This window comes from Marmota marmota, unplaced genomic scaffold, assembly GCF_001458135.2.
Source record: "Marmota marmota marmota unplaced genomic scaffold, marMar, whole genome shotgun sequence".
NCBI lineage: Eukaryota > Metazoa > Chordata > Mammalia > Rodentia > Sciuridae > Marmota > Marmota marmota.
Genome location: NW_026000005.1, coordinates 17,970,588 through 17,986,207, shown reverse-complemented (window position 1 = coordinate 17,986,207; position 15,620 = coordinate 17,970,588). Strand labels below are relative to the sequence as shown.

The following is a 15,620-nucleotide window of genomic DNA, read 5'->3' as shown; positions in this document are numbered from 1 at the left end:
ATGAATTACAGTGGATGGGGTAGAGAGAGAAGATGGGAGGGGAGGGAGGGGGATGGTAGAGGATAGGAAAGGTAGCAGAATACAACAGTTACTAATAGGGCATTATGTAAAAATGTGGATGTGTAACCGATGTGATTCTGCAATCTGTATTTGGGGTAAAATTGGGAGTTCATAACCAACTTGAATCTAATGTATGAAATATGATATGTCAAGAGCTTTATAATGTTTTGAACAACCAATAAAAAAAAATTAAAAAAAAAAAACAGCAAAGATTTATTTGGAAGGAAGAAAACCGGGGGGAGGTTCTTTCTGTTATAAAGAGGAGTTCTTTCCTCAGCAAAGGCAAGCTTACACTGTTGGTCCACTCCGGACCTGATGAGCAATTTGAACAGGATGAGAAGTGGTACCTGGCCCCTGTGTCCCTGCCACATGATCTGCACCACCCTCCAGTCTCCACATAGAGGGCAGAAGCCCAGGACCCAGCTTTGCCATGCTCTCACCATAAAACTAGATGTCCCTCTCTCCAGGGACTGTCCCAGAGTTTTCCAAGCTAAAAAGAGATCTGCACCTATAATATAGAGCTCCCGCTAAGGCTGGTAACCACCTGATCCTACCTTCTCCTTAGGATGCCCTGGTTTCCTTCCCTTTACTGAAAACCAGATGAGGAAATTAAGAATTCCCCTAATGTTTTCCTGGCTCTGGATTTACCTGAGCATGTGCTACCAGTCCAGAGAGACCTGCTCATGCCTGGCACTAGACTGTCACTCCCCATCAGTTCCATATACACTTCTGATCTTTAGCTTTTTCATCTGCACCTTGACCTTGAACTCAGCTTTGTAGGAGGTTCTTGACATCAAAGGAAATTACCACCATCTTTTTAATTATCTTACACAGTTTCTAGCACCTTTTAGCAGTTTAAAAATCTACAGCTGCATTGGGAAAACATTTTTGCAGAGGTAGATAGTCACACAGCCACCCCACAGAGTCCTCACTCATTCCTACAGGGAAACACCTGTACATGGAGAATTTGGTGGTCACCTCTGTGATAGCCCCAATCTAACTAGTCCATAGGATGCCCAGATATTAGGTCACACATTATTCTGGGTGTGTCTATAGGGGTGGATTTTTTTAAATGAAATTAACTCATATTGTAGACCAAGTAAAACCACTTTCCCTCCTTCCATTGGGCCCTACCCAATCAGGTGAAGACTTGAGCCTCAGCTAGTAGCCGGGAAACCCACCTGCCTAACTGCTCAAGTTAGAGCATTGTTCTTTTCCTGCCTTCAGACTTGAATTGAAAAAAATCATCTCATCTATATGTTGAACCTGCATGCTTTCAGAATGGAACTACACATCAACTCCCTGGGTTCCTACCTTGCCAGATCTTAGAACTTGTCAGTTTTCATAAACATGTGAGCCACCCCTGCCCCAATATGTGTGTGGGGGTGGGGGTGTATGTCTCCAGTTTTTTAAGGAGTTCCTAATAATGTTTATAAAAATGAAATATCTGGGATTTGTTTAAATCTTTAGTTTAAAAAAGGAAAAAAACAAGCAAAATGAATTAAATATCATAGAATCTTACTAAATGAGCAATGCTAAAATTTTCATAAATTGGGTAATGGATATTTTGGGGCTCACTGGAAACCAAACACATATTTGATATTATTCATAATAAACTGGATGCAGTACGTATTAAATATATATGCCACTTTGTGCCTCATCAGATTTTGCTGTTTTTATCAACATAAGCAGTATTGTTGTTGAGCATCCAGTGCCCTGCATGTAGAAAAATGAAGCTGTAAGAGATCAGCAGGAGGAGGGATTAGTAACATCCCTGATGCCTTGGTCTTTTTTGAGATTCAGAGTAGGAAACAGTTCAGTTTAAAAGGAAGAGAATGAGACAGTTGTTGGCCAAGTACAAGGGGTAAGTCATTGCTCCCCTCGCCCCTCCCCCACCGTGTTAGTTTAAAAATCAGGTAAAACAAAGATGACTCTTAAATTGGGTATCATCCTCATATTCAGCACTCATGGAATTTCTTGGCAGGATCAATTGATTTAAGTCAGACAGAAGTCAGTCCTGACAGAGGGCAGTGGAATTCCTTCCCTAACCCATATCTGAAATATGCCCTAAATGTTTCCTCCAGAGCCAATATTAAGAGGATTGGCTTCAAGACACTTGCATCAGCACTGTAAGGACAAGTTTTCTCTCAGGTGAGAAAGACGACAGTATCAATGGAAAATGTACACAAATGGACCCTATGTCTGTGATCTGTCACCAAAGAAATGACTTTTACAAATCACTTTCTCTCTCCAGCTCTCTCCAGGGTTCTTGCTTGTTGTGTAACAAAATGGGATGGTATGAGAATTGTATAGTCCCTCCTGCCCAGGCTCTCTTAAAGCTCTGTGGAGACAGAGACCTTGTCACGCTTATTCACCATTCCATACACAGCATCCGGCACAGTTCCTTGAACATAGGAGTCCAATTCACATTTAATGAAGGGAAACATTAAATATAAAACAATTAGTTGGATTTGGGCATAACTCCAAAACTTTTTTGGCCAGGAGAATTTTTAATAATTGTTTATTTCCTTGCCCTGTATCTTTTCATGTTTAATCTCCTTTCCCCTCAAAAGAGACTCCGGAATAGAGAATGGCTTGTATCGCAATATGACCACTAGATGGCAGAACGAACCCATTGCAGAATCATCCCCCAAAGCAGAGCCCCAGGCCAGCTGTTCCAACTGAGGCTGCTCAATTAAGCCCACCATAAATAGTTACCACAACCTTGGCTGGTGTTTTTCACTACATGCCCTTCTTTTGTCACTGATTACAAGAAATCTATATGAGTTTTACTGTTAATGGCAACATAAACGTTCTGCTGTTTTAACTCTGGTATACTGAAAATGTCTTTATTTAAAATTTTGCTATTGCTATCATGTATGTTTTCCATTCATTTTGACTTTTTTTTTAATACTACATAAAAAATTTCATTTGTCTTGGTTACTGTACTGAGTTTTTGTCACTCAAGACAAGTTTCTTGCTCTCCTCACCTTAGCCTTCTATAAATGAGACTGCTTCCAGTGACCAAAAGAAAAATCTTGCAGAGACCAGGTAAGAGACACTTTAAATGTCACATTGGAAAACTCAAACACAAACAGAATCTCAGTGGTAACAAAGGTTTGGGAAATGAATGATAACACCAGTCCTATAAATCCCTGTTTCCGGGACCTTACTAAATGACAACATCCATTAACAACTGTAGATGGCTCCTTCTGCCTCTCTCTCTTTATCCAGGAACTTGGAAAGCTCAGTTATTGCAAGGCATAGAGGTCAAAGGATGGGCAGATTACAGGATCCTCTTGGGGCTTTCCCTAAGGCCCAGTCACAGTCAGACCATGGGCACCTCCCAGGCTTCTTTTCTGTGCTGGTGAAAGCACTCACTGTGGGTGAGGTCAGGGACAGGGTCTGTTTGCTCACTGAGGAATCCTGTACCTGGTACCCTGGCTTTGCTCCTCCAGTCTCACTCTGTGCTTCCTTCTCTCTGGCCTTGGGAGGCCCATCACCAGAGCCTCATCACCTGGCTCTGGTACCATGGTCCGTGATTTTATATGCAGACTTGACCTTCAAGGTCATTACATAAGTATCCCATTTGTTGTAGTAGAAAGTAAAGCAAATTTTATCAACAATGTCAGCCGGAGTTATAACTTTGAAATATCCTGATTGGTAGTAGTCTTGGCCTGGGAAGAGCATTCAGGGGAGGGATGACTACTGGTTCCAGCCACTGCATCAGCCCACGAGACTTCATAGTCCCCTACACCTTTATAAGCAGTCCCCTGATTTGTAAACTCTCCTTGAATTATCTCAGTTCAATTGTGCCTTTTGTTTTCTATGGGTGCCCTGACTGACAGACATCACAAAAGCCTAACAGTACCTGGCACATAGGATCTCAATTTGAAAAAAGTTATTGATTTGAATGGGTTGAAAAGGGGAAAATAAATAAACCCTCATGTAGAACTAATATGAACTAAACTCATATCAAGGCGCACCTTAGAATCAGGCGAAGCAGGGTGGGTTATGTCAAGAGAATGCTCTAAGGGGCATGTGTTCTGGGAAGATGTAGGCATATCAAGTGCATGGAGGCGAGATATGTAGACCTTGGATGGGACACCAGGTACAATCACACTGGACCATTGCATTTGAGGGTGCATGGGACACCAGGTGCTACATCTTGTTCCTCTTGTCCAAGATCATTGAAATTTAATTTTGAAATGTTTGTATAAAAACATACCAAAGATTTTATGAAAGTTCTGATGAAGCCATCCCCATTCAAGTATAATAACCTTGTATATTCAAGTATAATAGAGTCAAGTATAATCTTATAAATTCAAGTATAATAATCAACCCCTCTGATTGAGTTGTCCCAGTTTCTGGAATTTCTAGAAACTTCCATGGATATGTCTCCAATTTTCAATGACTATGTGTCCCTCAATAACATTCTATGTATTGCTTTCTCCTGGTTTCATTCATATGTTTATTTTAAAATACCTATGGAAAACTAAAATACTCCACAATTATTATAATAGCTGGAGAAACAATATTGAGAAAGATGGCAACGTCCTTGATTCATAGAAGGTAAGTTCTATTGGGACAGACAAGATAACATTCAGCTAAACCATCAGGGTAGTCAACTAATTGAACACCTTCAATGTACCAGACATTATTCCAGGCTCTGAGGACATAGAACTGGATGAAACACATAGACTTGGTTTATATACTAGGAGAGTAAATAGAAACGAGCAAGGATAAGAATTCACATCTATGTTTGTGATTTACACTGGGTTCCTTAAAATATAGAACTTGAAGAAGAGTTTATGGCAGGAATAAGGGAGTGGGGTGAAGTGGGCCAAGGAGAAAACACACAGGGATGGTTACCAAGCTGAGTATGGCTTCATCAAAAGCACAACTGTGTCCAGTTTTGCCTCAGCAGACATGAGGGAACAGGGTGGTTACTTCAGAGGCCCTCACTGCCCATGGAGGAACACACCTTGCTGTCTGCCAAGATGGTGGCAGAGCTCAGGGAGCCTGCTCTCAGGCTACTCAAACCCTCCCCCCTTCTGTGGCTCTCCGGAATGTGGTGGGTGCCAGGTAATCTTCCTGGGGACTTCCAGTGGCCATAAAAGTATGGTGTGATGCATCCAGGGAGGTCCAGGGGGTAGTTAGAAAGCATTACATGTCATGAGGACACTAGGTAGAGAATGGTATAGGACATATAAGAATGGCAAAAATTTGAAATGTTAATGAGCAGGCAGGTAAGACCCTCTGAATAGGATACGATTACTGGGTTAAGTATTTGAAAACATGAGAGAGTGAGCCCAGAGGGAGAAAACTAGGTGGAGAGAAAGAGAGCGGTCGGCCAGTGAGTCTGCAGGAGATGAGCTGTGAGAGCACAGGTGCTGAGGCCAGGGAACCAAGGAGGCTGCCACAGAAGCTACTGGGAAGGGCCTGGGAATCCAGCCAAGAAGCCAAGGTGACTTGCACTAGACCAGAAATGGCAGAAGTACCCTGAGGGGGTCAGACCTCCCATGGACTTTTGAGTATTTGATGGGAAATACATGTGGGTAGAAGAGAGAGGAAGACTATGTTTCTGAAAGGCTGGAGCCACCACTGACCTTGACATGGAAATGGGAAAAGTATGTGAGGAGCAGCAGAGAGGCCTCAGAAGTTCCATTTTGGAACTTCAGGTTATCACTTGTACAGACAATATGCAGTTCAAGGGTGAGTGAAGTCCTCACTGGAGATGTGATTATTGAACCTTTTAGGAAACAAATGGTTATTAAAACCAGAAGTCAAATAAGATAATTTCAGATAGGGGGAAGTTTGATGAGGAGAAGTAAATAGAGTCAGGAAATTAAAGGTCCTGCCAAAGGAGGGAGCTGCCTGGGGAGGAGCGCAGAAGGCCACTCTGCACAGGTGAATGGCAAGCTGAACTTTGAAGAATGGTGTCCCACTCATAATCCCACATATAAGACCCTTGGAGAAAGGTAGTTCCAGGTTGGAAGTTTTAGGTTTTAGAAAAAGCTACAGTGCATATACCTCATTGCACACAGTACCCTAGGCAGAGTCAGGGCCCCTCCCCACCATCAATCATCCACATTGCTGCAGGAAACATTGGTTGATCTCACTAAGCAGCATCAATCAACAATGGCCTCGTGTCAGAACACATTTTGCCTCTACACAAGTTTGCAACAAGCCCATTTTTTTCTCTTTTCACTTTTTCAATACAAGGCATTATTTTCAGCATTCATACACATTAATTAATTTGCTTCATCATTTAATCTTCCTCACTGCTCCAGGAAACAGAGATGCTAATAGTATCACCTTGCCACAGGTAAGAGAATGGAGGTGCAGTGTGTCTGCACCCTGCAGCAGCAGAGCCCAGCTCACTGGTTCCTGGATCAGCCTCTTAACTATCAAACTACAAATAGGTGCAAATGTCCTCAGGTGGAAGCAGCATAGAGTATCTGAGGAACCAACTGGCTGCAGGAAGAAGTACAGGGCCAGACAGAGCAACCTGGCAGGGTCCATCCTGTGAGTTCTTTGTGAAGCTGAGATTCCTGAGCACATGTCTTTCTTCTGCATGTTTTGTTTGTTTGTTTGTTTGTTTGTTTGTAAACAAGTTAACCTGATAAATGTCTTCATAAATTCATGCTGGCTGCTCTCTAGGGAATAGGGCAGAAGATTGTCATGCTAGCAGGTGAATCAGCCACACATCTCAAATTCCTGGTCTCTGCAGCCTCAGAAATCCCTAACAGTGTATCAAGAATTTCAAGTTTGGAGAACTGTGAAGGTAGAAATCTGGAGGTCTTCTAGGTCCCAAACTGGCCATATTTAAAAGCATGACCACCCCAAAGCTTTATTTGCCACTTGCAATATTGTCCCATGCATCTTCTCTATTTCCTCTCACTCACGTGCTTTATCCTTTGTTAACTCCACCTCTACCTTTATGTGGCTTTAGGCATCTTAGGGTTTTAGACAGTGATTTCTACTACATGGCATGATTCTCTGAGAGCCCCTTGACACACCGTCTGTCTTCATTAGAAGATGAAGATGACACCATCTGTGTGCGCCAGACTATGAAACCTCAGAAAGCCATTTTCCCTGTGTCCATCTCAATCCAGTGGAATTTGGGGACCCTAGACCTGGCAAATTCCTCCGTGGGCTCCTGGAAGGAAATTTTTCTTGATATAATCATTGCTGTGTGGGATTGAGATATCCTGAAAGATATAAATAAAGATACAATACAGATCAAGGCACTTATATGCCAGGACTGAACAACGTTTCTTATCAGAGCCTCCTAAATAGTTCTCCCCAAATTGCAATCAACCACAGCATTGCCAATGCTGTGCATTTCTTGCCTCAGGCATGAACTGTCCAGGAAAGCGGCATGAGCTACGTGAACTGCTGAGCACTGGAAATGTGGCTCATCCAAATTGAGGTGTGCCGTGAAATACACACAATGTGAAAAGCTTAGTCCCCCAGCACCAAAAACTGAAATGCATCTCAATAGTCATTTTTATATTTATCATATATTCACATGATTATATTTTGGGTATATTGGATTAAGTTAAATTTGTTAATAAATTAGTATTTTAATTTTTAAATGTAACTACAAACTGTAAGTGGGGAGAGAGAGACACACACAAAAAAAAGAAAGAAAAGAAGAGGGAAGGAAAGAAAAGAGGGAGGGAAAAGAGAAGGAAAAGGAAGGAAAGAAAAGCAATGTCTTCATACCATTACCTGTTTCCTCTGTCTATCCTGATTCCAGGTTTCCAGGACTCTAAGTCATTTCTGTCTTTCAAGGAAGTCCCCGTACCCTTAACTGTGGCCCAAAAAGTCACTTTTATCTCTGAGAGAAGAAATACACTATGTGCCTCCTTTGATCAGCTGCATGTGTCCTCTGATCTCCCTGCAAGTCACCCCAGCCACATCTCATGCAGGTGGAGACTCTCCTTGTGAATGTCACCCAGAGGGATGGGTGACAAGCTTAGCTCACTGGGGCTCTTAAGACTTTTATCTGAAATAGCACAAGTAGAGGCCTGGAGCCCCCCTTGACTGGAGTATGATTCATTTAAAAATACTACTAACAGGGGAATTAATTATCTTCTTGCAGTGACTTATAAATGTATAGAAAAAAAGAATGTGCAGGGTTTTTCTGCTTGGAGTATTTCTGAATATCATTAAAGACAAGCTTTGTTTTTCCCATCTTGCTAAATATTATAATGTGCATAAATGTTATTGTATATCTTTAAATGACTGTGGATAAATTGTTAAAATATTGCACACACACCATCTGTAACAGTACCCTTAGAGAGGAAATGAGTTATATCATGGAAGAATACTTATAAAATTCTAAAGATTTGATACTGCCATTTATAAATCAAGTGTAGTTATCAAGATGTGTGGATACACATCCAGGCTGTCTTTTCTTTTGCAGTTTGCTTTTTTATTCACAGCCTTGGGGGTCTGAATTACCCCTGGACAAATGTATCTTCTCTTTTCAGGCATTAACTCTAAAGCTGGGGTTAGTATGGTCAACATCCATGGAGAAAATATTTTTTCAATCTACAACATCAAAAAGTAAGTATTTACCTAGTTAAATGTTTTAAATTACTTTTTCCTCCATGCAAGATGCCCTAAAGTTTTTTGGTTTTGCTTTCCAGCTCTACAAAGGACTTGAAGAATCATGGCTTAAGACTTTAAAGGATTGTCGATAGCAATGTTCAGCCACAAAGATGACTTAGTAGTCTCTGATCTTCTGTTTTATCCACTGATTGTCCAGAACACAGACCACAAAACTGGCTCAGCCTTAGCCTCCCTGAGCATATGATGAGAGCCATGTGTTTTCTGGACAAGCACCTCCTTGGTAAGCCCCCAGAGCGTGGACTTTACTGATTCTTCTATTAAGCCCAGGGATTTGGACAACCCTTGCAAAAAATATTGCTAATGCTTGTCATCTAAGTATGCAAGGAGAGGGCAATTCACAAATAGGCGAAGACATTTCTATCATTCTTAGGGGGCCCAGGACGGCAGAGCTTAGCACAACTGCTTGGGTCTCTTTGTCAGGAAACACTCGTGAGTCCAGGACCTGCCCTGCCCCCACCCCACACAGGGAGCAACCGCCCATTGAAGTCAAGATCAAGATGCTGGGAAAGCAGTATGTGTCCATAAAGAGAACAAAAAAGGGGACATTTCTTCAAGTAGCTAAAATTATTCCATCCCATAGTTCCTGCAGAGCCTGGCACACTGTAGGAACATAACCCTTGAAAAGCTTGTGTCTCACATAGCAGAAGAACACCTATTGCTTCCTCCTACTTTAGGTAAAGAATTCAGAGAAGGGACGGGACCCGCTAGGCAGGTCATTTTCCATTTTCAATCTCACCAGTATGCATCCTCCTTTCTTCCTTGATTGTAGAACCCTGGACAAGCATCCAGCAGATATCACCCCACTGTCCCCTCTGCTGATCCAGTCAGACACACCACCTCCTAAGGAACCCAACAGAGAGCCTAGTAACCGCTTTGAAGGTCAAGCTTTCCCATCTCCCAAAACTCCACAAAAAGACCAGGCATTATCCCGAGTTCTCCAGGGAAGCAGGACCAATGGGCTGTGCATTCAGATGGCCTTCAACTTAGTTTTTTGACTTTATGACAGTGTGAAAACAACAAGCATTCAGTAGAAAGTATACTTTAAGTTATGAATTTTGATGGTTTCCTAGGCTAGTATTATGCACTGTGGTTCTCCTGTGATTCTGGGCAACAGCGTCAAGCCATACAGTTACCAAGATGAAAGGCAGTACCTACTCTCCAGTATACTGTGTGAAGCTGAGGTGTTTGGCAAGCTAAGTTATGATGTTTAGTATGCTGGGGTTATAACCTGCATTTCTCGTTTATGATATTTTCAACTTATGATGGGTTTATTGGGACATTAACCTGGGTAAGTTGAGAACCACCTGAATGTACTGAGGAATTGTAAGAAATGGGCTTGTGAGATGATGGAGGTTGGAGGTTCAAAACCCGCAGGCTGGAGACCCCGGGAAGATTTGAGACTGCACCTGGAGTCAAAGGCAGCCTCAGACAAAATTCTTCCTTCCATAGGGGAGGTCTGTCTATCGAAAGGCTTCAACTGATCTCCAAGGCTCATGCCCATTATGGAGGGTAATGTGCTCTTCTCAAAGTCTGCTGATTGAAATCTTAATCTCATATAAAACACACCCTCATTGAAACATCTAGTGTTTGACCAAATATCTGGCTACTGTGGCCTAACCAAAATGACATATAAATCAACCATGACAAGCCACTCAAAAGAAAGACTTCCGAGAAAAACAAGAGTCAACCCAGGCCAGTGCCAGAGTACACACTGTCCATTCATCATTAGGAGCTGGTGAGGCTGGTCAGCTGTCCCCACTGTCATCCAGAGAGGATGTCAGCATCCCTCTTTCATGGTTGCTGACAGTTACCCAGTTCTCAGTGTCTGTTCTGAGCCTGCCCAGAGCAGGGCCACTGTGGGAAAGATAAACCTCCTGAGATTTAAACAATCAACCCAAGATGGATCCTGTGCCTAAAAGAAGAGCCAAAACTATGAAACTTTTAGAAGAAAATATTTAGAAGATACTATTCTTAGTAGTTAAAACCAGAAAATACTAAACAACATAATGTTTGGCTACATCCATGTGTGGTAAAACCTTAAGAAATTCATGGGAATCAAGTCAGGACAGTGGTTAATCCTGAGGGGTGTGGCAGGAAATACACCAGAGAGGCCCCCCAGAGAAATTTAAGGCTTGGTAACGTCATCAGCCATGCAGGTCCCTCCTCAGAGTTCTGGGTCTCAGATTAATGGGTCCCTCCTGTAAGCTTCTAAGTGTCAACAATCTCAACTTTTTCTCTGCTCCCAAGCTTGAGCCCTGGAGCTGCTTCCCATGGCTGCTGTCTCCATAACACCCCAGTATTTCCTCTTCACCCTTCACTCACCAGCTGACAACTCCACAAGTGCCTAACATTTTTTTTTTTTTTTTTTAGTGCTGGGAATAGACAACAATTCTTTATATTTGATTCCCTTTGTTTAAATAACTTTAGTCAGATGATTGGACCCTGATTGATTTAAAAAATTCCTTAGATTGGGTCAAAATAGCCTCTAAGTGCTCCCATTTTAACATTCTTCATAACAAATGATGTATATAACAAACATTCTTTTTTATTAAATTGTTCATCATTTCCAAGAGGAAGAGGTTTTTTCATCAGATTCTGATGCTTCCCTGTTTAGAATCCTCCACTGGCTTCCTACAGTGCTGGAGAAAATACCTAAACCCCAAACCTGGGCTGAAGGACCCTCTATAACACCCACACCACTACTTCCACAGTGGAATTTGATTGCAACAAAGTTCAAGCATGTTACAAGCTTTTAGACCAATATCCTTTGGTCTAAGGATGCTTCCTTCTCCTTCTACTCTACCTCCCATATGCTTCCTTCTCCTTCTACTCTACCTCCCATATGCTTCCTTCTCCTTCTACTCTACCTCCCATATGCTTCCTTCTAATGAGACAATCCTGCGGGAATAACAAGCATAAACCACCCCAGGAGTTGTTAGCAAGAGGCACCTGCCTGCTTCATACACAGGCAGTGTACAGAGAATTCAGCTGACGGAAACACACCACTTCTTCTCATAGCAATAAATAGTATTCCTCTCATTCTAGGTATTCTAGGGATAAGTCTGCAAGAAAAACAGATATGTACCACTTCGGAGGAAATTCATTCCAATATAGGTTGGTTATATATATTCAGGTCTTTGAAGAAGACCAACATCATATAATATAACTGAAGGACATTATTTACTCCCCCTTCCTGTAACAGGATTCCCCTCCCTGTAACATATGTCATGGACCTGTGACTTGTACCTCCTGCAAAAAGATGTGCTTCCTATGTTCTTGACATTGGGCTTACCCTTACAACTTGCTTTGGCATAGCATGTGAACAGATGTGATGAGCCCCATAACCAAGTACAATTCCTAAGAGCTCGTGTGTGTTTCTGTCAACCCTCTTTCTCTTTTTCTTCAGCCTAAAGAAAGGAATTGTCCATATTAAGATTCCTCCTTCAGTCTCCTAGGATAAAAGACACATGGAGAAGAGTAGAACCATCCTTGAACTTCAATCAACATAGAAGATAAACAAGAAACACACTTTTGTTCTTATGATCCATAGCCATTTCTGGGATCACTTGTTACCACAGGAGAGATAACAAATACAAGAAACAAGATTAACAATCTGAACAAGGAAAACTGGAAGGAGCATAAATAATTTAAGAGACAAAAAAAATTCAAGTTCATAATAAGAAACTTCAGAATATTTTGAGAAAATATATTCATAATCAAGATTACGATTTTTAAAAGTCATTAAAGGTCTTTAAATAATGTATAAAATATTATCTAAAACATGAATTTAATCAAGGGGCTATACAATAAAATCAGCATAATGGCAACCATGTGATCTAGAACAGGGGTTCTCAACTTGATTTTACTTACTGGCCACCTGATAATCTTGTGAAAATGCAGATTCTAATTTAGTAGGTTTTAGATGGGGTTTAAGGAATTGCATTTATAATTAAAAATTCTCAGGTAATTTTGATGCTATTGGTCCAAGATTCAGAATTTGGGAATCACTGTTCTAGATTCTTGCTACTCAGAGGATGGCCCAAAGACCAGTAGCTTCAACATCACCTGGGAGTTAGTTAGACATGTGGTATAGATCCTTAGCCATACTTGTGGTCCGCATCCCAGTAGCATCAAAATCACCAGAGAACTTGTTAGAAACTCAATGTTTTGGACTATACCCCAGGAACTACTGAATCAGAAACTCTGAGGGTGAAACCCAACAATTTTCTAGCAAGTTCCCCATCCATGATTCTAATTCATGCTGAAATCTGAGAACAACTGATTTAGAAATAATAGGGGATGTCTGTTTAAAACGATGTGTAACAAATAACAGAAAAGACAGGTTTAAAAAAAGAAAATGTGTGGAAAAAAATTGAAATGAACTGTCAAAAGAAGTCAAAGAAGAGGATAAAATACATGATAGCAGTGAGAAGGGAGAAGTTTCCAGGCTAAAGGACTCCTAAACATTAAGCAGGATTAATAAAATCTTCACATCTAGATGCTGGTATGTAAATGTTCAGAGAGAGAGTTTTCAAATTGTCAGTATAGGAAACATTTTTACTCAATGAATCCCAGGCAATTCATTTACTCTTTTAATGTGTAAACTCTATAACTGAAACTGGTATTCCTAGCCTCCCACCCCAAGATGAGTAATATGAAATTAAAATGAGTAAAGATTAAAACTTCTCAGTTTCCCTCCCACATACTCTTAAAACTGCTTTAAAAACATTTCTTTGGTAAATTATTTGATGTTTTCATAGTTATTGTAGAACACTGGGATAAAATAGGCTTGATTTCAGATAAAAGTGATAGCCTAGGGGTTTGGGGTGGAGCTCAGAGGTAGAGCACCTGCCTAGTATATGTTAGCTAGGTCCTGGGTTCAATCCCCAGCACCAGCACTGCAAGAAAACTAAAAAAGTGATAACTTAATCCTTTACTTGGTGGCGTAAAAATGCTTGAATTAAATGGTATTGCGCTTTGTTACCTTTTAATATATGTCTTTTAAAAATAGAAATAATTTTAACAGCTTAGTTTTAGGAAGAAGCCAATCTTGCTACAATTGTTTAGCAATTTTGAGTCTAGCAATATAAATATTCAACTATGTAGTTTACTTAATACTAAACACACATATATTAAAAGAAAAAAGTTTACAAGATTTTAGGCAACAAATTTATTCTCTGAAATGCTTTTCTTTTGATAAATCAAAGAAATTGAACAGGTTCTATTTTTAGAGGGAAAAGTTTCCAATACATAGTGGATTTCCATGACCTTTTTGCAATTTGGTTACTAACTCGTGTGACTTAATTCCAAAATCATTGAGCATTTATTACAATCCTACCTGGCTATGAGAAGGCAACTGGTTTTGCCCTCCATTAAGTTTATATTCTGTTGAAAGCAAGCAGGAAGCAAGGAAGAAATGAACTCATTATAGGTAGATGCTACAGAGAAAATGAACAAGATTCAGAGAATAACAAAAGGGATGGGGAGGTATCCTTACAAGGGGTCTTTAGTAACTGTCATATGACCCAAAAGGGCATAAGCAACCATCCATGCAAAGTGAAGGAAGAGGACAGTCCTGGCACAGAAAAGAACAAATACAAAAGTCTTGGAATGTAATAGAGTACAGAGTGTCCTAGGAAGTCAAAAGATATCAGGGGCTAGGCAAGGGAGAGGCCCCAAATGGGCAAATAAAACCAAACAGGGATCAGATGTGAACAGGTTTGATGGCTGTTGGAAGGAGTAATGAAAAACCATGGAGAGTTTCAAGCAGGAAGACACATTTTTAAATTTGTGTTTTTAAAATATTACTTTGCTTACCCAGTGGAATAGCTATTATTAAAAAAAAAAAAAAGTAGCACATGTTGGCAAGGATGCAGAGAAGCTGAAATCCTGGTGTACTGCTGGTGAGAATGTGAAACGCTACAGCTGCTGTGGAAAACAGTATGACAGTTCCTCAAAATATTAAAAATAGTATTACCACATGATCCAGCAGTCCCACTTCTCTGCATTTATCTAATAGAATCCAAAGCAGTATCTCAAAGAGATATTTTCACACCCAACAGCAGCCCAGGGGTGGAAGCAACCCTACATGTCCATTGATGGATGAACAAAGAAACAAAATGTTGTCTCTACATACAATGGAATATTATTCAGTGTTGAAAAGGAAGGAAATCTTGATGCATGCTACACCATGGATAAATCTTGAGGACATTATGCTAAGTGAAATAAGCCAGACACACACACAAAAAAACCAAGTATAGTAAGTTTCCACCTACATGAGGTATCCAGTGTGTTGAAATTCAGAGATACACAGTAGTAAAGTGGAATGGTGTTTACAGAGGTGCAGGGGTGGGAGAAAGAAATAGAGAATTAACTATTTAGTGATCAGAGTTTCAGTCTGGAAGATGGGAAATTTCTGAAAATGGATAATAGTGATGGGAGTGCAACAATATGAAAGTACTCACTGCCACTGACGTGTACCTCTAAGATGGTTAAAACAGTAAATTTTATGTTAATAATATTTTACTATGATTAAAAAATGCTGGTGAACTTCAAAAAACACAATTTTCTGGCTGTCACATGAAGATGGATTGCAAGGGGACAAAAATGGAAGTGGAACAGCAGCTGGAAGGCAGGTAACAATCAAGTTGAAAGGAGAGTGGAGGCTGGGACCAGAAAGCAAGAGCCCCCCTCCCATTGGGAAGGCCATTTTAATAATAACTGATTTTGCAATGACAACATGAAGCAAGCATCTTCTAAAATGTCTAGATTCTCGTTCCAATGAGTTCCACTTTGAGTCTGTTCAATTAGCAATAAAAAAAAAAAAACTAATGCCCATCAGTATTCCATTTGTGGTATGTAGGAGGTACACACACATGGATATTGAACAGAGGACCACATTCTAGAGAGTGGGAGGG

The 15,620-nt window shown here is 40.7% G+C and overlaps 1 long non-coding RNA gene across 3 annotated transcripts in view; it reads left to right on the top strand.

Annotated features, from left to right (window-relative positions):
- LOC125618169 overlaps positions 1 to 15,001 on the top strand; it is a 154,357-nt gene extending 139,356 nt beyond the window's left edge. The window contains exons 1-5 of one of the 3 annotated variants that reach the window (XR_007349428.1): positions 2,980 to 3,111; positions 7,826 to 7,997; positions 8,562 to 8,637; positions 8,721 to 8,923; positions 12,110 to 15,001. This is a non-coding gene — a long non-coding RNA (uncharacterized LOC125618169). Of the gene's footprint in view, positions 1 to 2,979; positions 3,112 to 7,825; positions 7,998 to 8,561; positions 8,638 to 8,720; positions 8,924 to 9,472; positions 11,047 to 12,109 lie in introns of those variants that run through there. The other 2 variants (XR_007349426.1, XR_007349427.1) reach the window with 2 other exon arrangements.
- The last annotated feature ends 619 nt before the right edge of the window (positions 15,002 to 15,620 follow it).